This window comes from Vigna unguiculata, chromosome 9, assembly GCF_037176805.1.
Source record: "Vigna unguiculata cultivar grain cowpea cultivar isolate G323 ecotype 2 chromosome 9, ASM3717680v1, whole genome shotgun sequence".
Lineage (NCBI taxonomy): Eukaryota > Viridiplantae > Streptophyta > Magnoliopsida > Fabales > Fabaceae > Vigna > Vigna unguiculata.
In genome coordinates this window covers 27,415,355-27,430,938 of record NC_140800.1, presented here as the reverse complement: position 1 = coordinate 27,430,938, position 15,584 = coordinate 27,415,355, and positions in this window count along the sequence as shown.

Below are 15,584 nucleotides of genomic sequence, written 5' to 3'. Positions count from 1 at the left end.
AATAATTATTACTTTGAAAAGGTTAAATTTATAAAAATTTAAAATAAAAATAACCAAATACAGCTTTATCATTTTGACAATATGAACGACAAGAAATCATAAAAGTAAAAGTAGAATGCACCAATATTTTTGCAATCAACCAAATTTGAAATAAAAGAGTAAATTGCTTTCTGGTTATAATTATTTAACTTGTTATCATATAATACTCTCTTAGACCACAAATTTTTGTCAAGTCTCGAAAAGATAATCTATTCACACAGTGAAATGTTTATTATATAAACAACATCACATCATCTCCACATAAAAAGTCACTATTAAGAAAAAGGCATAAAAAATGTATTAACTTTCTTAAATTTTGTAAAAAAATTATATCATTCTGAAAACATTGATATTTCAACTGTTTAAAGACTAACACATTTATAATATTTTAAAACAATGCAAAAATGTTAACTTTTCCGATATACTTTTTAATATAGTTTCTTAACCATATACAATATAATGTTGTCACCGGTGTTTTTTTTTTTTTGAAAAATAGGCTCTAGTAAGCCTTTATGTTCATATCACTTCCAATATACTTTTTTTACTATAGTTTTTTAACCATATACAATATAATGTTGTTACCCATGTTTGTTTAGTGAAAAACAGATTGTGGTAAGCCTTTATGTTCATATCACATTATTGTACTTTTAAGTTAAAAATTAATGTTAATTATATTTTTAATCTCAAATACATTATATAAAATATATGTATTATATTTTATTTTATTGCTTTGTTTATTATAGCCGCAACAATATTTAATATTTAGTATTAATTTACAATTTTAAAAGATCCATAAAATTCATATTATATACACATCTTATAAAGTGGTAATTTATTGTAATTATTTATAGTTATATAAGATAATTTTAATTTGTTTCAATAGTTGAATATAAGATAGTATTATTGCTGTTTAATTTTGCTTAAATGCTAATAGATTAAGAGTTGATCTAATTGTGTTAAAGGTCATTTTCTTTTAAAAAGATTGTTAATGGAAATAAAGAAAATATTATAAGTGATATATCTAAACCACATAATCTAGAATTCATTTATTCCACAATTGATTGTGCTAGTGGGTGCACCAAATCTTCTATGGCTAGACTAATAATCATAAACTATTTATTAGATTGTTAACTCGTTAAATAAAGGCCAAAACAAATGTCTTTCAAATAAATAGTTTCACTATAGACCAAATGTCACATAACTCAAGTAACTACATTTGACAAATTCTTCGGCACTAATGAAGACTATCCCCCTCCCTGACAATGGTTACTCTTGGTTCTTACTTGGCCTACTATCTATCATTGCTTGCCTTCACTACCATGAGTTTGTTAAGTGTTTTTTTTATTCAATATAATGATCTTGCACCATTTCTTAGTTTGACTAACTTCAATTGTTTGATTGAAATAGATTCAAACTACCCTAGTGAAGAGGTTGTGCAGAACCCACAACATACTCACTATAAATGAGCTTTTCCTGACCCAACTATGGAAGCAAGAGATGAAGATTCTCTTGCAATCAAAGTAGTAAATGTTGGACCATATAACATCTCCATTTGTCTTAAGGCAGACACAATTCATAGGAGATAGAGCATCAAATTAGATAACAATATTAATGGTTGAAATTCTCTACAAATTGAAAAAGCAACACTAATAGATAAAACAAACACCGCAACCTTCTTGATCCTATATGGTCCCAAGCAAGCATGCATACAACATCGCTAAACAAACACTTCATCCTTCTCAATGATGTCAATGTTAGTATGTGTAATTTAATGCTCCAACAAAGCCTCGTAATTGTAGCTCAATCGATTATACACCACTCACTCAACTATGTTTACCCTTGCTCTCCCCACACAACCAAAAATTAAAATGGGAACATAAAAAACTTAGGCTCCACCACAGAAAATAAAATGGAGTACATGCTACTGTTAAGTTAATAACAATACACTATTTCTCATTGATATCTTTCTTTAACCTATCTTTTGAAAAAAATGTATAATCCAAGCTAGGTCCGCATAACTTCATTAGTATATTCTCTTTCTCTTAAGTGTTGAAACTATGGAAACAAATCCAATGAGGAAAAGTACTGATAATGTGAGGTCAACTTTGCTAAACCTCGAATAAATTCCACGCAAGGTCGTTGGTTCTCGATCCTTCGGAGAAGATCGACTTGATCGATGAGAGATCGATTCTCTCTAGTTCTAGTGGGAACTTTTAGATCCACACTAAATCAGAACCTTAAGGAGGTGAATACCTCTCTAGAAGATGAGCTATGATAAAAGGGGATAAAACCACACTCTCATTCATCAAAGCTGAAGACCTTACAAACCATGGCCTGCCTTTTATAAAGACAAAGATAGCTGTGTGAAAAGAGATGAAGTTCTAATGAAATCTAACCCTAACAAAAGATCATAGGAAGTAACCTGACTAAACCTAGCAACACAAATTGGTGGAACACGTGAAGAGGAAAGGAATGCATGAACAAACCTTAAGCAAAAGGGTTGGATGCTTCAATGTCATATTGAAAATGAAATTCACTCTTAGGTTTGGTGGAAATTGGGTTGTTGGTTGCAGGCCCAATGTTAAGACGTGTGCTTGCTTTATGCATTGCAGTAAGGTCTCCACGTAGATGTTGAATTGGGATGCTTGCGGCCCAATGTAAAAGCTTCATGCTTGAGCTGAACGATAGGTTACGCTGCATTTGGACGCTAGCTTCACTCTCATTGCCTAAAAATGTGCAGGAGGCAAGCCTAGAAACGTGGATTTGGCTGGTAGCTTGAGACAATTGGACTTCTCGACCCCAACAGAAAATTACAATGAAAAATAAAGGAAAGATCTTAGGCCTAAATACAAACCCAAACATTTGCTAATAACAACACAAAAATACTACAACCGTACATTTATTAATCTATTTAAAAACATGAAAACTAAATTGGGCTAGGTCATTGGCCCATGCTGAAAGCCCTCAGACTGATATTCATTAGATAATGTCTTAAAATCATATAGTTCCTTAATTAACTTTAGATCCCCAAAAGCAAGGCCAGCCTAGTAAAACAATGATAGAGGTTAGGAGTACAATAAAAGAAAAGCAGAAGATCATCAAAAGCATGAATATCATACATGATATTTAACATTTTCATCCATAAATTAGGAATTATATGCAATAGCCATCCACGTTGATTGAAATCAAAATGTGACACGGTAAAAATGAAAGAACGTACTAACATGTACCAGGAGATGCTGGAGAGACAATTCTCTTGAGAATCATCAACAATGCACTCAATCAAGAATTTTTCCTTGCAATTACCAACCATAGGATGATTGTGGTTGCTACTGATGTTGTTTACACCACGCCTTTCACCACCAATGTCCTCATTATAGGTCCTGGCCAAACAATCAATGTCCTTGTCACTACTTGATGAAGATGTGACCCTAGGAAAGTCACTAGAAGCATGTCAAAAGGGAAGACGTCATCCTCTTTATCTTTATTTTGCACCATTCTAGTTTTAATTCCATGAAGTTGGTTTTGGTTGACTATTTTAAGTTGACCTGTTGACCTTGACTTTAGGATTGACTTGTTGACCCAAGATTAGCTTAACCTTAACCAACTTACTAATGACACTTAATTGCTTTTGTAGAAATATGAAAGGTGGGGCCACATGAGGTGACACTTGGTGTATCTAGGAGGAAAGAGAAGGAGCAAGACCTTCTAGAAACATTTAGAAAGGGGACATCCCACATGCCTTGGACACCAAGACTTCTAGAAGCATCTAGAAGAGCCTTTTGGAAGCCTTGGCCGTAAAATCTTGCCACCTAGATGGCTTAGCCGAGAACACATTCTATAAGCACCCCATGTGCACCTATGTTGACCTACCTTCTAGAAATACTAGGTTTATTATGTTATCCTCATACTTTGTTGTTTTGCTAAGAGAGCCCTAGACTCTTCTATTTAAGGAGATCTCTAACACTTGTAGAGGGGTTGAACATTTTGGAGAAATTAAACACCTTTGTGTATCAACCTTTTTATGAGAAACTTTCCTCCTTAGGTAGTGAATTTTCTTTCAAGCCTTATCTTGCCTTGGCAAGTGGCGGCATCCACCACTCATCTTCAAGGTTTCCATAGCTTCTAGCCTAGCCTTGTAGTAGCATGATCCTTCCATCTTTTCCATTCCTTTGCTTTTCCATTTTTATGTTTTCTTCCACTTATTTGGTTCGATTTTCACCTTACTTTATTTGTTTCCATTTTTGTTTCTATTTTGAATCAATCCACTCTTCTCTTCTCTAGAGCCTTGTGAAAGGAACCTTCACATCTAGATAACTTGTTATCTTCATGTCCAGTGGGGATTTCACTTGACTTTCTTAATCAATCATCACCATATTTAATAATCTTAAAAAGGAACAAGATAATCCTACATCACTATATATATAATACAACTCTAGTCCACAACCTTATCAAAAAAATTTGATAATTAAAGAAACCAAAATTATAAGGTTAACATACCATTTTTGGGACACAATCAAATTCTGCAACTTCCATACCAATCACAATCCTCTCAGGCCCAATCTCCCTAGTGAGTCTCACAATAGCATCCTCGACAATGTTTATATTTAGGGCCTTCATTCCAGGTACGCTATCAATCATTCCAATACTCTTCAATCTCTTAGCTCTAGTGGCGCAAATAACTTCTCATTAACACTATTATATATTAAAACAAGCATTGATTAGTGACCACCATTGGCGGTTTGACAACAAAGTAAAAAATTACCTAAAAATTCAAATGAAAAGTGTAAGTGTAAGACCCGTGAAAATTAATTAATTAATTAATAAATGCTGGTGGTAGGAGCCTTTATGGCATTAAATATTGTTTTATGTGGTGTGGAAAAGTACTAGCTCAAGTGGTTGAGAGTACTTTATTATGTGAAAGGACTTGGGTTCGAGTTATATGTATGTCAATTATGTGTTGTTGTTTTATTATTAATTTTTAATAATATGTATGAGCATGGGAGTGATAATGTAACCCTATACTAATGTGAATTATCACGAAACACAAATTTGCTTGAGTGGTTGATATCGCTGTCGTTAGGCGATCAAATTACCACTACTTTAGCAACTTCAGTATAAGAAAATGACATGGAAGATTGTAAACACAGTAATAGTAAATAGGTCAATTCCACTGCTTTTTCTAAATAAGATTCTTCATTGGTTATCTAGAGATTATTGTTAAATTAATTATTGTTGTTGATTTACAGATAAATCAATGTAAAGACTCAATTCATTTGTTGGCATCCTCACTTTTAATCAAAGTACAGTCTCAATTAAAAGTGAGAATTGTTAGATTGTCCATAGTAAATTTAATCAAAGTACAGTCTCAACTAATTTTACTATGCCTAATCATGTCTATTCCTTTGTTTCTTTACCAAATAGAAAACTTAATTAATCAAAGTAAAGTCTTGACTAATTTTAGTTAAAGTAATTACCTCTAATCAAATTAAAGTCTCAATTATTGGCAAAAACTTATTTAATCAAATGAAAGTTTCTAAACAAAATCAAAGTAAAGTCTCAATTTTATTTAAAAACCTCTTAACTCATATGATTAGCATGCATGTAGATTTAAAATCATTATTTTCTATTCAATTAAGAAGCAAAGGACATAGATAAACAAAAACCACAACAATAATCAAAATAACAAAACATATAAATTCATCTAACCTCAGAATCCATTTAAGAAATTACAGTGGAATCAACCCTAAAAGCTTAGCCCTCCATGGCTTTGATGGAATACATGATAATATGAAGTAAAGAAAATAAAAGAAAGAATGAGAGATGTGGTGGAGACGGTATCTGCCAAAACCAGAGAGTTCTAAGTGTCTAAGCTGTAAGTTGTAAATTGTCAGTCCCTTCTGCTCCCTTAAGTCTCTTTATATAGGCTTCAACTGGACTTTGAGCTTTATCTGCCAGTTGCTAAATCTTTTATTTTATTTAATTGATTAGCAACTTAATTTCTGTTCAATTTCCAATTCTGCCCCTCTTATTTAAGCATTTTTACAAAATTGACCAGAAATTGACCAGAGTTTGACCAGAGTTTGACCAGTTTGACCAGAGTTTGACCAGTTGACTGCCTATCAGATCCTGACACGTGGCGCAGAGTGCACTTTCCAGAATTAGGGTTTCACTCTCACACTCTTCTCCCTTGCTCGTGACGACGCGGTGGTTCATGGTGGTTCGACGGTGCGGCGCGTTTCCGGCGAGTTGCTTGCGCAGAATGGTTCGTGATTCCTGTAGGTGCTTCCATGGTGCTTCAGCAGCGTTTTCCGGCGAGGACAGGTACGTGAACGAAACTGGTTCGTGCAGATGCAGGTGCAGGCGCTGGTGGCTTGCGGTGGTGGCGCGGAACAAGCTTCGCGGAGGAGATCTGCAATGGAGGTGGCATGACGGAGCTGCGAAGTTGTGGCAGGTCTGCGGTGGTGGCGTGACGTTATTGCTGTTGATGATGGTTGCACGTCGCTGCAGGTGCGGAGGCGAGAAGATGGAAGAAGATGGCGTTGTCATGGTGAGCGCGATGGTGGTGGGAAAAGGTGCTGGAACGTCAATGGTGGCTACCGGCGTTGCAGGTGAAGGTGGTGTGCGTGACGGCGCTGTTGGACGCGAGAAGAAGATGGTGGCGCTTCGCGGTGGCCGGCGAGATTGGCGGCGGCGGCTGTGTGGAGGGTGGAAGGGAAATTAGGGTTAGGGTTTCATGTGTGAGATGGAGGAGATGATGACGTGGCAAGATCTGAGTGGTCAATTGGGTGAGTGGAGGATTATGACACGTGGCAACTTATGGTTGGCTAATTTTAAAAGGTGGGGATTGCCACATGGCATGATCTGGTTGAGTGGAGTTTAAGTGGTAGGAGGGGTGCAACTTAGTGAAAACTGGGGGTGCAGAACAGGTTTTTGTGGTCCACTTGAGGGAGGAGTGTGCAAATAAAATCTGGGGGTGCATTTAGCTCCTGATTTATTCTTTTCCAGAATTTCTTGATTTTGGACTTATTTTGTAACTTTGAATATTTCAAAATCACACTATTAATTGACCAAAAATAAATTCCAGCTGCATTAACAAACGTTAGAATATCCAATAATATTTTATGCAACTAAAATCAATTTTTACGCCACTTTTACCAAACTTACTCAATAAATCCAATAATCACAAATCATAATTAAATCAATCTTTAAGCACAAAAAATTCAATTAAATCCCCAAATTTAAATATTAAATGAGGGCAAAAATTTGAACTCATCACACACCCACACTTATCCTTTTGCACTCCTGGGCAAAATTTAACAATTTCAAAACTTTATTCTGAGGTCTTTTATTCCATATTTTCAGTGGATTAAAGAAATGATTACAAATGGAAACAGATCAATCTTCTAGAAATCATGTTGTCATGCACAAACAAATGGACAAAATTCTGTTTTTCACACATGAGTTAATCTTTTGAGTTTACAAGATAATCAAATATGAAAGAGAAATACTCAAGTTAAATATATATTTTCTCACCAAGATTCGCTCAAGTGTTTTGGCTTGTGTTTTCACTCAAAATACCCATGCAAGTAAACACTCTCAATGTTTAGCAAAACTCTAATATTCACAGCTTTCAGAAAACATGCATTCAAAAATCATGAGGACTTTTCAAGGTTATAATGAGGCCAAGGCAAAGGTAGGAAAAACTTTAGGATTTATGTGTTTTTGAAATAGTAAGGAAGAAAGAGTTATGGAGCATAGTTTCAAAAACAATCCCTTTTTTTTCTTTGTTTTTTTTTATCCTTTGTTGCTCTTTTTCAAACAACAATTATTTTTCATTACAACACTCTGTCATCAACAATTATTTTCCTTTTGCCATTTTTATAACGTTGTGGGGGAAATACTCACCCCCACACTTTATTCCTCAACCAATCTCAACATAATCCACTAGCTCCTTCTTTCTCCCTAAGGTAAGGATAAACATGGTCTTTTTCTTTTTAAGGTTTAACAATATGCTCAAAACAAGAAAAAGAGGTTTAAGCTCAAGGGGCTACCAATGGATCAATGTCATGGTTAGCTTATTTGGCCAAGTAGCTAAAAACAAGAAATGCCTCAGTCATATCAAATCATGCATGTTCACCTAAGATGCAAAACAACAAAATCAAGCTAAACATTTGAGTACCGACAAGACATGAGCAAATCACACAAGAAAAATAGGCATGACACATGATAGTTCATCCTTAGAATAAAACTCAAAACTCACAAGGTCAAAAACTCTTTCACAAAAGATTTATTCCAAATCACAGAAACAATCCATTCATAGCACATGACTCTTATTTTACCAGAATTATGACCGTTCCAAATAGTGAATCAAATCCAAAAATCCAATGTCAATATGTTTTATTGAAAGCAGAAACTTTTTTTTTTAAATAAAAACAAACATAAAACAAAATTAGAAAAGGAAAAACAAAACAAATAGAAAACAAAAACAGAAAAGGGGGAAATCTCCCCACACCCCCACACTTTATCCATGCATTGTCCTCAATGTATTCAATATGTATAAAATGCAAAGAAAAAGTATGAAGTGTACTTACCTCCTCAAGGTGGAAGGTATGAGGGAGAAGTCAAGTTCATCCCATCCATCGTCTTGTTCAACATATCTTGATTTTCATTGAATATCCGAAGACGATGCCCATTAACTTTAAAAGTTCTTGCTGAAGATTCTTCCTTGATCTCCACTGCTCCATAAGGGAAGACTTCTGTAACAATGTATGGTCCTTCCCAAGTAGAACGCAACTTACCACTCATGTGACCAAGCTTGGATTTGTATAGTAACACCTTCTGGCCTACCTTGAAATCCTTTCTAGCCACAAGCTTTTGGTCATGGAACTTCTTGGTTTTCTCTTTGTAGAACTTTGAATTTTCATAGGCTGCAAGCCTAATCTCCTCTAGTTCTTGCAACTGAAGTTTTCGCTCATTTCCTGCTTCTTCCAAATCCAAGTTGCATGCTTTCACGGCCCAATAGGCCCGATGTTCAATCTCCACAGGTAGATGACAAGCCTTTCCAAAAACCACCCTGAAAGGTGACATACCTATAGGTGTTTTGTAGGTTGTCCTGTGTGCCCAAAGTGCATCATCCAATCTTGTGGCCCAATCCTTTCAACTAGGCTTCACTACTTTCTCTAGTATCTTTTTAATCTCTCTGTTAGAGATCTCTGCTTGTCCATTGGTTTGGGGGTGATATGGTGTAGCAATGCGATGTGTCACCCCATACTTCTTCAACATGTTCTCAAGTAGCCTATTACAGAAATGAGTCCCCTGGTCACTGATGATGGCTTGTGGTATCCCAAATCTGCAGAAAATGTTAGACTTGACAAAACTCATAACAACTCGAGAATCATTAGTCCTTGTAGCTATGGCTTCCACCCATTTGGAGACATAGTCTACAGCAAGCAAAATATAAGAAAACCCAAAAGAAGGAGGAAAAGGACCCATAAAATCAATACCCCAAATATCAAATACCTCACAATATAGCATGGGTTGTTGAGGCATTTCATCCCTTCTTGTAATGGATCTGGCTGCCCTTTGGCACTGCTCACAATTTTCATATACCCTCTGTGCATCTTTAAAAATGGTAGGCCAATATAATCCACAATCCAACACCTTCCTACCTGTTCGTTGTGTGCCATAATGTCCACCAAAAGGAGACGAATGACAAAACTCAAGCACATGAGGTATCTCGATATCTGGAACACACCTCCTTATGACTTGGTCACTACCAATGCGCCATAAGATTGGGTCTTCCCAGATATAGTATTTTGCCTCACTTTTTAGCTTGATTCTTTCATATTTGGAGAAGGAAGGAGGAATAGCAGAAACAACCAAATAGTTAACAATGTCAGCAAACCAAGGTTCAGGAAACATACCTTTCACAACAGTCAATGCTAGGAGGACTTCATCAGGAAAGTCATCCTTAATAGGAATGTTATCTTCTCCATTTTCAATCCTGCTAAGATGGTCGGCTACTAAGTTATGTGCTCCACTTCTGTCTAGAATCTCAATGTCAAACTCTTGGAGCAGTAGCATCCATCTGATCAACCTTGGTTTCGAATCTGCTTTCTTCAGAAGGAATTTTAATGCTGCATGATCAGTATAAAAAATTACCTTGGAACCAAGTATATACGGTCTGAATTTGTCCAAGGCAAACACAACAGCCAATAATTCCTTCTCAGTCGTGGTGTAGTTAGCCTGCGCTGTGTCCAATGTTCTGGAAGCATAATATATCACATGTGATAGCTTCCCATCTTTTTGTGCAAGCACCGCTCCTACTGCAAAGTTTGATGCATCACACATATACTCGAATGGTAATGTCCAATCAGGTGGCTGGATGATAGGAGTGGTGGTAAGCGCCTTTTTCAATGTATCAAACGCATCTTTGCACCTCTCTCCAAAGTCAAATACTACATCCTTTTGCAACAAGTTGGAGAGAGGGTTGGCTATCTTGTTGAAGTCCTTGATAAACCTCCTGTAAAATCCTGCATGTCCAAGAAAAGATCGAACCTCTTTCACAGAAGAGGGGTAAGGCAATTGTGAAATAATATCAATTTTAGCAGGATCTACAGATATACCATTCTTGGAAACAACGTGACCTAAAACTATACCTTGTTCCACCATAAAATGACATTTTTCAAAATTTAGAACAAGGTTAGTTTCTTCACATCTCTCCAAGACTCTAGCAAGATTAGACAAGCAGTGATCAAAAGATGAACCATATACACTAAAATCATCCATAAAAACCTCAATACAATGCTCCAACAAATCTGTAAAAATACTCATCATACATCGCTGAAATGTTCCAGGAGCATTGCAAAGGCCAAATGGCATTTTCCTATAAGCATATGTACCGAATGGACAAGTAAAAGTAGTCTTATGTTGATCCTCTGGGGCAATAAAATCTGAAAATACCCAGAGAATCCATCAAGAAAACAGTAATGAGACTTACCTGCCAATCGGTCTAACATCTGGTCCATGAATGGTAAAGGAAAGTGGTCCTTCCTGGTGGCCTGGTTTAGTCTTCTATAATCAATACATACCCTCCAGCTATTCTGAATACGAGTAGGAATCAACTCGTTCTTCTCATTCTTGACCACGGTGATCCCAGATTTCTTGGGGACCACATGTACAGGACTCACCCAAGTGCTGTCATAAATGGGATATATAATACTTGCTTGTAGCAACTTGGTGACTTCCTTCTTCACAACCTCCATCAGTTGAGGATTCAGTCTCCTCTGAGGTTGCCTTACTGGCTTAGCATCCTCCTCCAAGAGTATTCTGTGCATGCAGAAAGAAGGACTAATACCAGGAATATCTGCCAAAGTCCAGCCTATTGCTCGCTTGTGATCTTTGATAACCTGCAATAGCTTTTGTTCCTGCTCGTCAGTAAGCAAGGCAGATATAATAACAGGGAGTTTCCCATCCCTCTCAAGATAAACATATTTCAAATGAGATGGTAAAGGTTTCAACTCCAAAGTGGGTGGCTGTTCCACAAATGGCAACATTTTACTGCCTAAGGTAATTTCAGCCACCTCAGCATCACACTTGGACGCCACAGAGGTATCAAATAGTGACACCGCGTCCTCAACATCACCTGTTTTACAATTTTCTCTTTCGTCTAAAATTGAGCCCGAAATATTCGAAAAAGAAAAATCCAAAGAAGAAGAAAAACCAGATAAAACGTCCAAAAGTCCAAAACCATAATTGTTCACTACATTACTCAATAAATCAATACAAAACAAAGAATGGTCTTCAATTGGGTGCTTCATGGCTTCTAGCACGTTGAACTGCACCTTCTCATCTCCTATCTCCATAGTCAAGGATCCTACATGCACGTCTATCTTGGTACGTGCTGTCATCATGAATGGTCTTCCCAAGATAATTGTGGTTGAACTCATTCCTTCATCATCCTTCATGTCCAAGATGTAGAAATCTGCAGGAAAAATTAACTTGTCCACACGGACAAGCACATCTTCTAGCACACCTGCAGGGTTAACTGTGCTACGGTTGGCCAATTGAATGACCACACCAGTAGACTTAAGAGGTCCAAGATGAAGTGAAGTAAAAACAGATAAAGGCATTACATTAATGGAAGCTCCTAAATCTAACATAGCATTATCAAACTTAGTACTTCCTATAATGCAGGGAACAGAAAACATACCTGGATCCTTACACTTTTGCGGCATTCTGACTGCAGGCTTCTTAATTAAGCTAGAGACGTTTCTTCCCATGTTCACTACCTCTTTGTCCATAATACGCCTTTTATGTGTACATAATTCTTTTAGAAACTTGGCGTATTTAGGAATTTGTCTTACAACATCCAACAAAGGGATGTTTATCTCCACTTTCTTGAAAGTATTCAGGATTTCTTTGTCTAACTCCTCCATCTTTTTAGTTTTTGGTTTCAAACGGTTTGGATAGGGAGGAGGAGGAGAATAAGGAGAAGGATTTTCAGAGGAAGTATTAGGGGATACCAACCTGGAGTTATCACTGGGTGCAGGCATCTCAGATGTTACTTGTGTTGCTTCATCTGATCTTCCTCTTTCATCATTAGGTACAACTTCATTGTCCTTATCTTCATCTTCTTGGGCATCCCCAAGGCCTTGTATTTGCTTACCCGATCTTAAAGTAATAGCACTTACATTTCTCGGGTTGATTACAGTTTGTGTAGGCAAATTGCTTGAGCCTTGTTGAGACTTCATCTGATTTAACTCATTTGCCATTTGTCCAATCTGATTTTGCAAGTTTTGATTGGTTGCTTCCATCGTCTGTTTCAACTCATTGATTTGTCCCTTCATCATGTCAGCCATCATTTTCATCATTGCTTCCATGTTTGAATCACCAGAGGTTGCCGCTGGTTGTGGTTGTTGCCTCTGTTGAGGTGGAACATAGACTTGTTGGTGTTGAGGCTGTTGATTTCCCCATTTCTGGCTGGGATATTCCTTCCAATCTGGGTTGTACTTGTTGGAGGACAAATCATGGTTGTATTGCTGCCGAGGTGGTCTATTATTGCCATAAATGTTTGCAGCATATGCCTGAGGTTGTTCATTGTCTAACGTCCCTGTCTCTTTTAACATAGAACAAGCCTTTGTAGGATGATTAGTAGAAGCACAAATTCCACATAAAGTAGAAGGGATAGGCTTTTTCTGTAAGTCTGTCAAGGTCCTTACCATTGCCGCTAAGTCATCCAACTTCCCTTCTAATTTCTTGTGATCTGCAACATATGAAGCTTCTACTCCATGGGTTCCCTTCAATAGAGTTATAGAATTACTCCTTGTGGAAAATTGTTGATGGTTCGACGCCATAGTTTCAATCAATTGTCTTGCATTTGTTGGCGTTTTGTCCACCAATGACCCTCCACTTGCAGCGTCTATCATTTGTCTATCCATGATACTCAATCCTTCATAAAAGTATTGAATGAGGAGATGCTCGTTTATTTGGTGATGATGGTGCTCCTTCAGTAGAACACCTGAGTTCAAGTCTCCTACGTGATTTACGCAAGTTCCTTTCAAGTTCTGAATCAAGTTGATAAAATTGACCCGGATTGGCCCGAGTCATGCACTATGCAGTCCACCTGAAAGTGTTTCCCTGTGTGTTTTTTTTCTTCCTATTCTTGTTTTGGAGAAGGATTTCAAGAAAGAAATGAGTTAAGATGTCGTTGGGTCTACTCCCAGGAAAGAGAGGTGCGTCACAATGGACAACTTAAATACCAAGTCTTTCCTAGACAGAGTTTTCCAAACTAGTCTCAAAAATTTCTTAAAAGAAATTCTTAATCAAAACAAAAATAGAACTTTGCTTGGAATATATTAACAAAAAACTAGATACTACAAAATAACAAACGTATATGCGTAAAATAAATAAAAAATAAAAAATAAAAAATAAAATAAAATAAAATAAAATAAATAAATAAAAACAGAATCAAAATAAAAGAAATATTAACCGTAATCCCCGGCAACGGCGCCAAATTTGATATCGCTGTCGTTAGGCGATCAAATTACCACTACTTTAGCAACTTCAGTATTGCCAGTTAGTAGTGAACAAAATAGTTAGGGTTAAGATAACCCTGAGTCGTCTCACAACGAATACGGAATTGATCTCAAATATTTGATTCTTAAAAATGCAATTAAAACTAGCAATTATAAAAATATGGGGTTTTGATATGCAAAGAAAATGACACGGAAGATTGTAAACACAATAATAGTAAATAGGTCAATTCCACTGCTTTTTCTAAATAAGATTCTTCATTGGTTATCTAGAGATTATTGTTAAATTAATTATTGTTGTTGATTTACAGATAAATCAATGTAAAGACTCAATTCATTTGTTGGCATCCTCACTTTTAATCAAAGTACAGTCTCAATTAAAAGTGAGAATTGTTAGATTGTCCATAGTAAATTTAATCAAAGTACAGTCTCAACTAATTTTACTATGCCTAATCATGTCTATTCCTTTGTTTCTTTACCAAATAGAAAACTTAATTAATCAAAGTAAAGTCTTGACTAATTTTAGTTAAAGTAATTACCTCTAATCAAATTAAAGTCTCAATTATTGGCAAAAACTTATTTAATCAAATGAAAGTTTCTAAACAAAATCAAAGTAAAGTCTCAATTTTATTTAAAAACCTCTTAACTCATATGATTAGCATGCATGTAGATTTAAAATCATTATTTTCTATTCAATTAAGAAGCAAAGGACATAGATAAACAAAAACCACAACAATAATCAAAATAACAAAACATATAAATTCATCTAACCTCAGAATCCATTTAAGAAATTACAGTGGAATCAACCCTAAAAGCTTAGCCCTCCATGGCTTTGATGGAATACATGATAATATGAAGTAAAGAAAATAAAAGAAAGAATGAGAGATGTGGTGGAGACGGTATCTGCCAAAACCAGAGAGTTCTAAGTGTCTAAGCTGTAAGTTGTAAATTGTCAGTCCCTTCTGCTCCCTTAAGTCTCTCTATATAGGCTTCAACTGGACTTTGGGCTTTATCTGTCAGTTGCTAAATCTTTTATTTTTATTTAATTGATTAGCAACTTAATTTCTGTTCAATTTCCAATTCTGCCCCTCTTATTTAAGCATTTTTACAAAATTGACCAGAAATTGACCAGAGTTTGACCAGAGTTTGACCAGTTTGACCAGAGTTTGACCAGTTGACTGCCTATCAGATCCTGACACGTGGCGCAGAGTGCACTTTCCAGAATTAGGGTTTCACTCTCACACTCTTCTCCCTCCCTCGTGACGGCGCGGTGGTTCATGGTGGTCCGACGGTGCGGCGCGTTTCCGGCGAGTTGCTTGCGCAGAATGGTTCGTGATTCCTGTAGGTGCTTCCATGGTGCTTCAGCAGCGTTTTCCGGCGAGGACAGGTACGTGAACGAAACTGGTTCGTGCAGATGCAGGTGCAGGCGCTGGTGGCTCGCGGTGGTGGCGCGGAACAAGCTTCGCGGAGGAGATCTGCAATGGAGGTGGCATGACGGAGCTGCGAAGT